This window comes from Rhamphochromis longiceps, linkage group LG14, assembly GCF_057381845.1.
Source record: "Rhamphochromis longiceps isolate RC_006_pf linkage group LG14, R_longiceps_female_GT1.1, whole genome shotgun sequence".
NCBI lineage: Eukaryota > Metazoa > Chordata > Actinopteri > Cichliformes > Cichlidae > Rhamphochromis > Rhamphochromis longiceps.
This window is the reverse complement of record NC_140570.1, coordinates 20840654-20854345: the sequence shown is the minus strand read 5'-3', so window position 1 is coordinate 20854345 and position 13692 is coordinate 20840654. Positions and strand designations below refer to the sequence as shown.

Below are 13692 nucleotides of genomic sequence, written 5' to 3'. Positions count from 1 at the left end.
GATTCTACAGTGTCTCCTCCTGTAGTGAGTAGTCTGTAACCTAATGAGGGCAATGCTTTAATGAGTGCCTATCTAATTGCTGTCACCTAGACAATTAGAGAGCTATCCTAGCTAAACGATCTGCTTTCCTAATACTCTCCTATGGCAATATCACAACAGGCGACAGGAAATGCTTCCCCATCCTGTTTGTCTCTTGGTCTTTTACTGTCTGAGTCACTCCTTATCTCATACATATCACTCCCTCTGTCCATCAGATCACTTTTTCCCTTCCCGCCTGAGCCTGTGATTGAATACTGGTGGAGAATATAATATGCTGCAGGAGGATATGGTTATGAGTGAACAGCACAGCCCTGGGGATGGTCTTTGCCTGTATGGGAGGATAGGGGGGTCAATAATATCTGCTTAGTCAGCACAGAAGCTGATGTCTGAAGCTTCAGAACTTATCCAGCGCTCAGCCTAAAAAGAGATCTTCACTTATAGATTGAATTTATCCTCTTATTAGAGGTAATCACAACAATATTTGTTTGTTGTTGTCGTTTTAGAAATCTTGTTCCAGACTTCATAAAGCGATGTTGATCTTTATTTGACAGAAATCTACAAAAGATAAAAAGGCACAAAGAAAGTGCCCCTTTTATCTTAAATGGCTTTAAATGAAAAACAGCAGAGATTAGAATGGTCATGCAGCTTTAGCTCATTGAAAGTATATCTTTCTCCACATAATTTGGCTTTCCCCCTGCCATGTAGTGTCAATGGCACCCACACTGTTTCAAATGAATTTTAATCAAATAGTAGATGTACTGTTATCTGTTTGCCACAGATGGAAACACTGCTTTAATAACTTGCTTATAAGAGATTCATAATTCTAGACTTAATTTAACTGATCCAATTATTGTGTTTACACAAAAAAATAGGCAATTTAAGGCCGTGGTGTAATTGCCATGAAATACAAACAGAATTATTTCCTCTCATAATTTGAGAGCATTTACCTTTGCGTTTAACAAACAATAATTTTCTTTAACAGCAGTTCTGTGCAGAGCACAATCTGATTAGTTGCTTTTGCAGTGGTGTTTATGTAGGGAAATTAGCTCACTGTGAGGGATAGCTCTTGATATCATAAATATCATAAAAAATGGAGAGAAATTGGCTTGATTGTGGGGAAACAGTGCAATAAATACACATAAAATGTTAAATGACCATCCATAGACTTGCCAGCTTAATCAAAATAAGACTTTTTTCCTATTATAAGTAACTATAAGTAGCTTTTTCTCTTAAAATGAGGTAACAAGGGATCTGATATGAGTTGGGGAATAAGATGCGAACAATAGAAACAATAGGAAAGTTAAGAATAAATTAAGAATATGAGAAAGTGTTGACGTTTTTTCTATGGTTTTCTAAGAACGTGCTTGTGCTTTTTTTTTGGGGGGGGGGGGGGGGGGGGGGTTCCTACAGTAATTACTTAGTCCAGTTTAAGTTTATTTACATCAGAAACTAAATGTAGTTGCAGTTTGAACACAGGATTCAGTAAGTAAAATAAAAACAAGAGAAATTTTTAAAATGTTACAGACATGTAATTACTCCTGTATATAACGTTAAAGGAAATGTAACAGGAAATGTGTGATTTCTGCTGTGTTTTGACTGGGCAGCACAACAAAGATGTTATTTTCTTCTGGTAAGTGATGGTTATGAGATGTTGCAGGGACAACCAGTAATGATGGTGTCTCCAGCTTAAATTTGCATTTCAATTACAAAGTGACACAGACACCTTCATTGTTCATTCAGTAATGGCACCAGCAATGAATCAATCAGTCAGTGTTCTTGGTCTGGCACACAAACACAAGAACCAAAGTGGCTGTTAAGAGTACTTCAATCACAGTTAACAGTTTTTATATACCTATGACCGTAGTAATTGTCTGTGTGCATCTATGTGAACTCACTTTCTATGTGAAAGTGTGATTGCAGAAGTGGTTTAGATATCACAAATTGTTTACACCCGTAAGCATCTCCTCTGACTATTGATGCTGATGATTGTCCGCAGAGAGAGAGAGAGAGAAACAAGACAAAACTGATAAGCGAACATTTCTCTTCTTTTATCTTCCAACTAGCCTTTAGCGCCTTTGGCTGAAGCTCTTTTTATTTTGTACATTCACATTAAATCTTTGCCAACTTGTTAGTGTGTGATGAACTACAGAAATTGATTCATTCCATTGTAATTGTTGCAATGACATAAAGGGTATTGATGTCATTCCGGCTTTTGTGAAAAGCCAAATGTTGCACACTAGCAACACTGACACTAGCAAACTCAGCTCTGATCATAATAATTAACAATTAGCACGCTGTTATTAAACACAAAGTGATTGATTTTTGTAATGACCTCTTCAGACTGCACAGCATTATCTCAAAAGTGCATTGGTTGGTCTTTTGCATTGTTACATAATGCAACATGATTGATAACAAATTTATGTAATTCGTTAACTGACGTGTCAAACTGATTTATGACATTGTTTTTTCTCATGTGACAGGGGTTCACATAATCCTTAACGTTTAATGTTAATGACCTCAGTTTGGTTTATCATCCTACATGAATATAGTGCTTATCCCTTCCACGACAAGATCGTTCAGCTGGGGGAAGAAACAAAGAAAAAAACATTATCTTCACTAATAAAAACGATGGCCATTTTTTTTACCTTCCATTCTGTAAGTTGTTAAAGTGAATGACGGTTTCTGCAAATGAAAGACATTATTTTATGTTTAAAGTTAAGCTCAGGTCATTATAGCATGCTAAGATCCTATTTTTGTGCATTAATTATAATCTCTATGTGAAAAAAAGGCATATTGATCAGTTTAAGCATGTCAAAAATGGTAGAAAATCATCATCATCAAAATTATTATATTTGATTTATTTGTACAAGTGAATGAGGTCTCTGTCAGTTACACTTACATATCTAAAAACAGCTGTTCAAGATATTAGAAAAGGAAAATACACAAAATTAATACACAAAATGTCTACGCTGTGAGCATGGAGTGTGTGTCTGTGTGTGTGTGTGTGTGTACTACTGTGGTGTCTGATCCATAATGATATAAGTAGAGAATCCTACAAGAGCATGTCCTAACAGTGAGAGAAGCTCACATGTACCAGAGGGAGAATAATGTGAAAATGTAGGAAAGAAATGCTAACACCAGCAGGAAATGCGGGCTCCGTGAGATAATTCAAAATATCCATGCATGCTTTTCCACTATAGGCTAATGTGGTGTTCTGGTATAAGTGCTTCAGGCACGATTTTATCCTGCCAGTAAGGCTTGTTGAACTGGACTGTTAGGTAGAAGAGTGAAATGAGAAGGAGAATCTGAGGATGATAAGAAGCTATGTAAATGAAGATTTTGTAGAGCAGAAAGGAGAAAAACAGTTTGAAAAAGAAGAGGAGAGAAGAGAGGACGTGACGGCGATGGGCAGGAGTGAAATAGGAGGAGAACGAAAGGAGAAAGAATACACAGAAGACAGGAGAACCGCAAGTGGGATGTGTGGAGGATTATGCAGTGTCTATTGAGATACAGCTGTATTGTGCTATAAGGGTGTCTTTGGTTACTCAGAAAGAAAAAAAATGATAGTATGAATCACAGATGACAATGCATACACACAATGCATGTTTATTTTTAAGCGTGTTTATTGTATGATGCCTCTTCTAGATGGCAAATGAAAGATCTTGTTGCAAGGCAGATGATGTGCACAGATGAACAAATGTGTGAACACGTGGACACACATTCAGCAAGACGAGATATTCCTATGGAAACGTCATGTCACGTGCAGTGGATATGTGCATCTATTTTAACGAGTACATTCTGAGCATGTTTCATTCTTTGTGTGATGTTATAACATGCATTTTCACTAACGTACGAGGCATATTATAGGTGTTTCCCCCCCCCAAGAAAACACTCATCTTTATTTTTCCTAGTTTTAATTGGGACAGTGTTTTTTCTGTCACAAGTGCACCATGAGGAGATATTTTTGTGTTGGGCAAAATATAGTTTGTGTTTCGCTCTCGCGTTGCCAGCGTTCAACTGCACCGTGAGCCAGCATCTGCTTTTCCTTAAATCAACTTCTATTTCATAGCCGGCAAGAGCCAGGACGTAACCGACACCATAAACAAACTTCAAACCTCGACTTCAATGTACTGAACTAATGGCCGCGTCTTCAGAAGAAATTCTAATGTATTATTGCTACAGAAGCCAGTATTAGACAAAATTAAATGTGGAAGGTAAAGTGGCTGCAACTAGCTCAACGTAGTATCTTATTAGTTTCTCGGTAGAAGCAGTTTACTGCAACTAGCTCAACGTAGTGTCTTATTAGTTTCTCGGTAGAAGCAGTTTATTTAACACACTGGGATTCAGCCTCAACTTATGTTGTTAGTATCTTGCGCCAAAAACCAGACACCGACAAATTTACTGTGAAAATACATGTGACTCAGTGAACAGATTAATTTGGAAAGCCCAATATGCACATTTGGTATTTATAATACAACAGGCTGTGCTTACCTTTTTATATTTGGACCGGTCCTCTGTTCACCTCGCCTCACGATCTCACCAAAGGCCAAATCTGCCCCTCCTCAGCACACCAAAGATCCGGGTCACGGCACCAAGTTGTTGAAATCTCCCAATTCTTTGAATCTTTGGGCTGAAGGAAGGACAATACTCGGTGTATTTATGCTCAATCAACAATCATTTATTTCCATACAATTCAACACTTAAGAGCATAAGAACCATCATGATGGGGAGACATGCCTGAAGAGGGTCACAGCAAGTCTCAAAATGGTGACGGGTTGCTCAGCTTTTTATAGTCTCTAGTGGCCCCCATCTAGTCGTAAAAGCCAAAACATCACATTCTTTCTCTGTTACAGCGCCTAAGTTATGACCTCGGCAGTTGTTTCTCTGCTTTCTGTAAGGTGGGGGTATGGAATGTGGTCTGTCTATCTCCCCTGTCTTAGACACAGAGTCTCCTGCTTACAATCTTCTCTTCATGATTCAACAATTAAGCATGTAACACATTCACAGCAGATCAAGGATACAGAGTGATGCACACTTGTCTAATAAACTAATAAGTGAATATGTTCTTTTAACTCAAAAGTATAACGAGAACTAAACTACATACAGCTCACACACTCTATATTAAAGGGTATAATATGATCTACAGCAGTATTCTAATTCAACTACTTTGATTACATATATATAAGGTAACATATAATAACAGAATAATCTAATACAATGAATTCCCCCCCTTTTTTAAAAGATATTTTAGGTGAATGGTTCACATTGCTATCAAATATGTAAAATCAAGGCATGTGGAAGTGGAGAGATACATAAACAGTTAATAAGTATCAAGGGTTTTAACGTCATACTCCAAAAAATTAAATATATATCTTATAACTTTTCCCCCAATCACACATCTCCAGAGCTTGGTCAACAGCCCCTTGGCAACCTCCAGCAGCTAGAGGAAAATGCATATTCCCTGACCTCAGTCACCCAACTAATAGATAGCCAGCAACCTAGTTGGTGGCATCAAGAAGTTGTAGAAGGAGTAATTTGCAAATTATTGTTTTGGTCACTCCCAGATTGCTTTGGTCGCCTGTAGTGTGAATGGAACAAGCCTATTTGACTGCAAACAGTCCCTAGATAGATTTTTGGTGCATCTTCTCACACCTCTTTGCACCTAAAGTCAGCTTTCCAGCAATACACATTTTTCCCTATCAACCTTTGGTTGTCACCAAGGTTCATCACTTACAAGGACTTGGATGAAAGCTTGATAATTAAGTTCTGTGAGCCAAGAGTTTTACAATGGCACTTTTTTATTAAAAATATAAAACGCTGGATTCTTATGAGATTATTTATTGCATTTGAAGTGCTAAATAATGAGAAGGGCAGTACTGCTGCAGTCAGGTGACAATGAATTGGAGTAGCTCTAGAATATATTTGAAGGATCCCAAAAGTGAGAGTGGTGTTATCAGATGTCTTTCCACAAATCATAATATTTGATAAACTGTAATTTTAAACTGTAAAACTAATAATAATTTAAGTGTTTAATGTGGTTAGAAATTTTAAATCTTGAGCATTTTTAATGCCTAAATCCATATTGGTCATAATTCACGAGCTCTTTCTCAATAGAAGGATTAAAGCTCTGGAAAGAAGTATAGCTCTTTTCAGGAAGTTAAATAGAGAGTAAGCAGTTGGGCTTATCTGACAAAACTGTAACCAAAATGGAAAAAAAATAAACATTTTGAAAGAACATGCAACATCACAGGTCTGTGTCAATAAATTGGGATGAAAGATTGGCTTCAGCACTTTTCCTTTCAGAAGCTCATTGTGCCACAGTGTGTGGAGTGTAGAGGCAAGGACCCAGATGCACAATACAAAGGTTCAACAAAAATCAAGAATAAATGGCTAAAAAAAAAGTCTAATAAACAAACTCTAAAGGGTAACAAGCAGATATTAAAAAAAACTGCCATAGACAGACAAAGAGGGAGACAGGACTACTTATACACTGAGGGCTGATGAGGGAATGACAGGAGGGGAATTACACAGAGGTGAAAGTAATTAACAACACAGAGTTAAAAGAAACTACAGATGACTAATGTTCTACTTTAGCACATCAGTCATTTACAGTGCGTTATCCGAGGGAAAATCACCAGTCAGCTTTTGTGAACTTGGATGATTTGTCTTTTTACTAATATTCACCTAAGGTGGTTAGACAGACATGCTTAGAAAGATACAGATATCGAATTATATGTCCCAGTGAAGTACACCAGACCTCCACAGATTGCTAGCAGAGCTGGTGAATATGTTTAGATGAAGAAGTGAATGATGAAAAAAAGATGTGTATTGTCCGATGAGACTTCAGAGGCTAAATAAGTTTGCTCTCTGCTTACTTACTCCCTGATGCCACCACCAACCAGTCAAGCTGCAGCTTACATCTGTCCAGACTGATATACATAAATTAAAGCAAAATGCAATAAGTTGACACCAAACATCTGAACAGCTTTGACTTATGGTCACAATCCACCCCCTCTGTTCCCAACAAATAATGGTAAACAAATGTGTTCTTGCAGAAAATTAGAGTGTTGACTTGGTCTTTGTCCTTTTCGAATAGAAAATGAAAAATCATTAAAATGTGTTTTCTCACTCTGACTTCCCAATTCTGATCTGTTCACCCGTGAGTCAAAGTGAAGGTAAATGTGCCAGATGTGATAACATTTCCTCTCTGTGTTCCTGAGAGATTTGCAAGAACGAGACAGATGTGTCACGTTGACCTTGATCTTTAACTGACAGCGCCTAATTATTTCTTTCTTGAGTCTAAGTCAACATTTGTACCAAATTCTGAAAAAATAGATAAGTTTAATAATTCAGGGCATTCACCAGACATTTCATTCATGAGAACATTTGAATATAGCTGATCACCTAAATACATATTCCCACTAGTGGCTGCTGTCAGGCCAGCGTCAGCATTGGTTGGTTCATCATTTCTCTTAGCTTGGCTAACTGCCCGTTTGGCCAGTTGCCCGTATCATCCTGACCTCTGGTTTTACATGCCGTGCCCTGCAGTTTCCTAGACCATCTCTTCGTCAATTAAACCAAAAGAGTTGCAAGTTTTTAATAGTATAGAAAATGAAATTTTTACATTTACAAATATATTAAGGTGATGCCAAGAAGAGGTCCTTCATTGAATATAACAACTATTCAGTTTTTTTTTTTTACCAATAATTCCATGACACGTGCAGGACAATGTTCCTGTTCAGAAATGGCTTAAAATAGGAGCCCGCTCTAAGCATATGCCAGATGTGCTAGACAGAACAAGCCTAATCCATGGCCCCACCTTCAAACTCACAGAACCTGAAAGATCTACTGCCAGCACTCTATGAGACACCACGGGACATACCCAGAGGTCCTGTGTTCATTTTAATATCGCAGCTAACTGGTGCATGCGTCATTCAGTTCAAAACTTTTGCATTTTAGCCTGTTGTATTCCTGGGAGCAAGGTCTGTGAGTAGTAAACTATTCCTCAGATAACAAAATTAATCTTTCTGGGCCACGTTCAGTACTAAAATCATTTTTAGGACTGGGCTGCAGAATGTTAAAAGCCATTGTTTTTCTTGTTTTGTGTGGGGTTTTTTCATGCAACATCTGAGCACCAGCAGGATTTGTTATGCAAAAGAGATTGCTCTAAATGCTCCAGTGTCAGTTTGTGAAGGTCAGTAGCATAATCAGCCATTTAAAAGCATTGCTGTCAATTTGTGTCGACAGCCTACCACCACAATCACATCAAACCAAGTGATTTTTGGAATATGAATTTCAGAGCTAAAAATAAGCAAAGCAGTAATTTTACCTTCACCTGGTCCCCGCTTATAAATATTACTGTAGCGCTCAGCAATCGTGGCAGAGTTTCACCATTTATCGACAACACTATTTAAATCTGCTGGATGGATTTGTTGGCAGTGGGCATTTTTTTGTTTTTATCTGCCGTATACAGCACAACGCTGCACTCAGGACAGCCGAATAATCGTTAATTGGCACTGAGAGCCTGTGATTCGCATGTGGGAGCAGTGATTATATTTATAGCCATGTTAAAAATCAAACATGATAGCAAGTGAAACTGGCTGACATTTAGTGATACACGGACTTGTAAAAGTCAACTGTGTTTCATCAGAGGAACGTGTATGCACATGAGAGAGAGAGAGAGCACGAGTGAGAGAGAGACAATCCCTATAATAGCAGTAGCTGGAAAAAGGAAAACGATAATTGAATGCTGCAAATTTGCTGCTCAGCATTACTTGATTACTTGATATAGAACATATAATTATATATGTCCTGTGTATAAAAAGAATCTTCTCTCTCTCTCTCCCTCCCGCCCTCTAGTAACGCACAAAAGCTGTACCTGTATTTCATCAGCAGGCCACAGCTCTGTTTGATGTATGGTGCACCTTCAGGATGCATTTGGGGGGAGTGGGTCGGGGACAGAAACAAACTAATATGTTAGTGCTTTTCAGAAGGTTACAAAATGGCAACTCAAAACATAAAACACCTTGATCAATTTCCATGTAATTAGCTACAGCTTTGCATTTTTCTTCCCGATAAATGAAATTCTGCATGGCTGTAATTGCTCTAGTACATAGAGTAAGATAAAGTATAGTGAATGCAGATTAATTGCTTTTCTATGACTATACTCACAGAAATTAGAAATTCAATACATTTTAATACAGTGTGACATTAATTAACTTCGTCACCTATAGTTGATAATTCAACTTTCATTTCAAGCATTTAAACACAGTAGTCAGGATAATGCATGCAATGTGTTTGTCTGAATGCAGAGTGACAATAAAAAAAAAAACAAGAGACCATCTGTGATGCTAACGAGCACCCATGTTTGAAAATCTAATGTTACATACTAGAAAACTGTTATACACCTGATAAAGACGTTGATGGGGAGTTATCGGGGCAACCGGGCTTATGAATACCTGCAAAATGATTAAAACACATCTTTTCAGTTGTTCCTGCAGCAGGAGGTGTCACCGAGGCTACGCACACGCACATTTGCCAGGCTGTTGTGGCAGGAATTCGGTGGTATAAAAAGCATTTGCACATCTATCAACTAGACAGACTTTAAGTTAGAACCCTTGCATTTATCTTTTAGAAGAAAATAATTTGCTCATGCAGGCAGAAGAGAAACTCCCATCGTTAGATTGATTTCTTGTGCTTGTCTTAGGAAGGATAGGTGTGGATGGTGTTGGAGGGTGAGTCTTTCAGGTGTTCACAAAGAGCACAATATGGCCCTATTGGTGTGCACAGTAACTTATTAGGTGTCTAACCTGTTGCTCGTTGCTTGTGGCATTGTCACCCATGTGTTACACACACCAACCACCAGTCCAGTCGGTCACCCCTTTTCCATATTTATTTATGTATTTATTTTTAAGCATCACCATTAAATCGTCTCTTTCCTACACTCCAATCAATGAGCACCAGGTTCCCCCACATGGAATACTTACAGTGTGACCACTACTGTAATCATTTTAGCATGCTAACATTACAGTACTAATGAGGCCAGTTTTACAAAGAGTATGATGCCTTTGTTCACATTTTCTCAATAAATCTATAGTCATTTAATACTGTATTGCGCACATATTCATTCTGTTTAAACAGGGGATTATGAGGCCCCATTATGTAATTTTGTAGCTGTTGTCAGATTAGGGGCTTTTGAAATGCACATTAATATTAAATAACTATTTTGCAGGTTTAACAGCTGTACGTGATAAGTTGACTGCACAAAGTTGAGGTTTATCATTGTTATCACGTCAAACACTTGATTTTCCATGTGCTCTAGAGCACTGAAAGTGACAAAGCTGTCTAGTTTGTGGTGATTGTATTAACACTAACCTAGTTGCTAGTTTGTCTCTTTTTATGGGAACAAGGCACAACCAACCCATGCGGGATGCAGATGTGTTCTCACTGGGGCTGCACAGGAAATACCTCTTTTAAGAGCTCTCTTCAATTTGAAGTGTAATCGTCTGTGGATTTGGCTTGATCTAATCCGCAGAGATGTAACTGACAGAAGAAATGAAAAATAAAAAGTGGTCAAATCCCTGTGGCCTTTTAGAAAAAATCTTTTTATACACAAACAAAAACACATTTCAGATATGTTGCCCCTGACACAATAAGAACAGCTGTTATTCAGATAAAAGGCACATTTCCTTTAGCTTTAGGCTAAAAGTATGGCTGCTGTGCATATCAGGTGGTAACAAAGCGTGTCTTGTGGTGAGGAAATAAGTAGGACAAGTCATTTTAAACCCTCGTATATTTGAAATTTTAAAACAATTCTGGGTCTATATTCCAAACTAATTTCTTTCTCTTTTTGTCTTTCAGACCCAGTGACCAGAAGGAAAGCCGCATGTCTGAAGTCCAGAAAGACAAATTAATGGTTAAGAGAAAACAAGCCAAGTAGCAGGGTTCCAAATCATGAGTCATTATTGATATCATCCAAGATTTTTATCCGAAACATCATCAACCTTAACCTTCATCACAGAATAAGTTTACAAGAGTTCTAAAAGAGTTCTGCACTACAAATCAGAATAGTTTAATGTGAAGAAAAATGCTGTATGACTGTATATTACTGCACAACTTACATTGCTAATAGCTCAGCTGTTGTCATCTAGGCCTTGCACATCTCCATTATCTCTTTCATTATTACCACAGTGGAGTGCATTTACGTGCACACGGCATGAGCGATAACAGGCCACATCTCACCTAATGTTCTATCTGTGAGGAGTTCCATCTTCATGTGTCTGGCAGATATCCCTTTATATTAATCATCAGAATATTCCAGGTGCTTGTTACTAGCATCTCCTTACCATTTTCGTGCTTTGACTCTGGTTTGTGAAAAAGGGATATGTGATATATACGGCATCACGGATATGCATTATTCATATCTGTGCATGGAATTGCACTCCCAGCCATTCCATAATGATTATCGTCATGATTACAGCTCCCTGCAGATCGGTAGAAGACCAGGAACTAGATGGAGAACCTCAAAACTTTTGACCTATTCCAGAAGCAACACATCCCACGCCCCACCCAAAAAAATAAAAACACATTGTCTTCACTTTTCCCCTTCCTGTATTCCTCTTACTTTTTTCTTTGGGCTTTATCTTTTGTATGTGTACATAAAGCAATTTCAAATCTTATAGTTTTGTACATGTAATTTTTATGGTGTGTGGATATTTTCTAATAAAATTAAACAAAAATGGATGACCTTCTCCAGACTGGCCACTCTGAGTATTTGATTTTTTTGTTGTAGCTGTAGTTGTTAACTAAAACTAAAATGAACCTTAAAAAACTAAAACTAACATTTTTAGGGCATGCTGCACACCTGCACATATGATGGCATATTGTGATTTAAATCTATTTAGTAATATCATTTACAAAATGAACATCTACTGATTGAAAATATGAGATAATTAGGAAATATTCTGTTAGATTAAAAGTAAAATAAAGGGGGGATTAGAGTTACATCCTTTACATACAGACCCCTCATTTTTGACAGTACAGCGTTATTTTATTCAGTCTTAGATGGAGCTTTCTGTTATTCTCCATTCACACGTAATCATAACAGGTGGAGGGAGCTATAGTACTTTGACATATATGCAAGAGACCTGCTGGGCAGTGTAAACAGTGTTTGTGCGAGTCTGTGTGTTTGTGTGTGTGCTGTTTAATGCAGCAGCAGCTGTCCTTCTCTTGTCACTCGCTCTCATTTCTGGGCTGAGAATATAATACTACTACCTGTTTATTCAACCAATCAATTTTTTATTCACTTATCCAATAATTCAGGGTCACCGAGGGGGGCTGGAGCTTAACCCAGCTTTTCACTGAGCAAAAAGCAATAGTACTACTATACTATTACACTAATTAAAGCAATTGCATGAAATTCAGGAGTGCGGTATGTTAGAGCTCACATTGAATGTCCGAGATCAACGATTGCTGTTGGGACCAGGGTTTTGTTTCAGACGTGGCGTAGACAGATTCACGATTCGATTCTCCTGTCAGCTGAGTTCAGAGGAAAAAGCAAAGGGAGAAAAAGAAATTTCAGATGCCTTCAGATCAACACTCATCAGTGTTTAAATCTTCACAAAGAAGCACTTCTGAGTAGAGGAATGCTTCATGTATTAAATTATAGTGTTTGTGATGTCCGAAATGAAAAATCAGCAAAGCTTTGGTAGGAAATTCTAATCAAATTTATCCATATTTATTCACATTATTTTTTGCATATGCTGACAGATGGATTAATCCAACATGGGGACTAATACACTAACACACTGTATTATACTAGAGCATTACAACCTTCAAAAGGGAGGTGACCATTTGCAAAAAGTGAAGTGCTGTGCGTTTCTCCATCCCACTTATTGCTTCCTGTTACCATGCTATATATCTGTCTGCTTTTCTCCTCTCCCTCCTCACCCATTATCTCCTCCCTTCATCTATTCACCTCAGTCACCACTGCTTTTCTCCCTCATACTGCACTGTCCCAACTTTCAGGCCACACATCTCTCCATCTCTCCCCTGCTCTGTTTTCCCTCTCATATGTAATACCCAGTCTGATCTCTACAACTCCATTCTGCTCCCCTGATCTACTCCATTTCTCAGTTCTCTGCTCCGTAGTTCTTGGCAGGCAGCCATCGCCAGATCAGCTCTTCAACATCCTTGTCTCCCCCTTCTCCTTTACTCTCATCACCACCTGTTAACTCTATTTCCTGTCCATTCCATATTTTTTTGTCTTTATTCATAAGGCATAAAGACTTACAATGGATGAAGTTTAATGAAGGTTAAAGAAAAATATATCCGTACTACTAGATTTACAGAAGGGAACAAAGGGCCAAAAGAGGGGGTAAAAAGATGTCATCCTGTATGTTATGAGAGGCTCTAGAAAAGGTAGAACCTGGAGTCTCCTTTTGAGAAAGCACCCAATATTAAACTGGGATTCATGTTTCACTCTTGGAGTTTTACAGCAGGAAGCGAATGTGATTAAAACGGGAAATCAGCAGAGTAGAACAACGCAATACAAAACAAAATCAAAACCATCCTAAGAGTCATTATCATCACGAAGAATTAATTATTTATAAACGGTCACTTTTGCATGTGTACATGTTCAAAAGTTTTCCTGAA

At 37.9% G+C, this 13692-nt stretch overlaps 1 protein-coding gene across 1 annotated transcript in view; it reads left to right on the top strand.

Annotated features, from left to right (window-relative positions):
* Positions 1 to 11779, top strand: part of LOC146653983 (leucine-rich repeat and fibronectin type III domain-containing protein 1-like protein) — a 208982-nt gene extending 197203 nt beyond the window's left edge. The window contains exon 11 of the mRNA XM_085429513.1: positions 10900 to 11779. The gene's annotated coding sequence lies outside the window, so the exon portion shown is untranslated. The remainder of the gene's footprint in view (positions 1 to 10899) is intronic.
* Positions 11780 to 13692: the final 1913 nt, after the last annotated feature.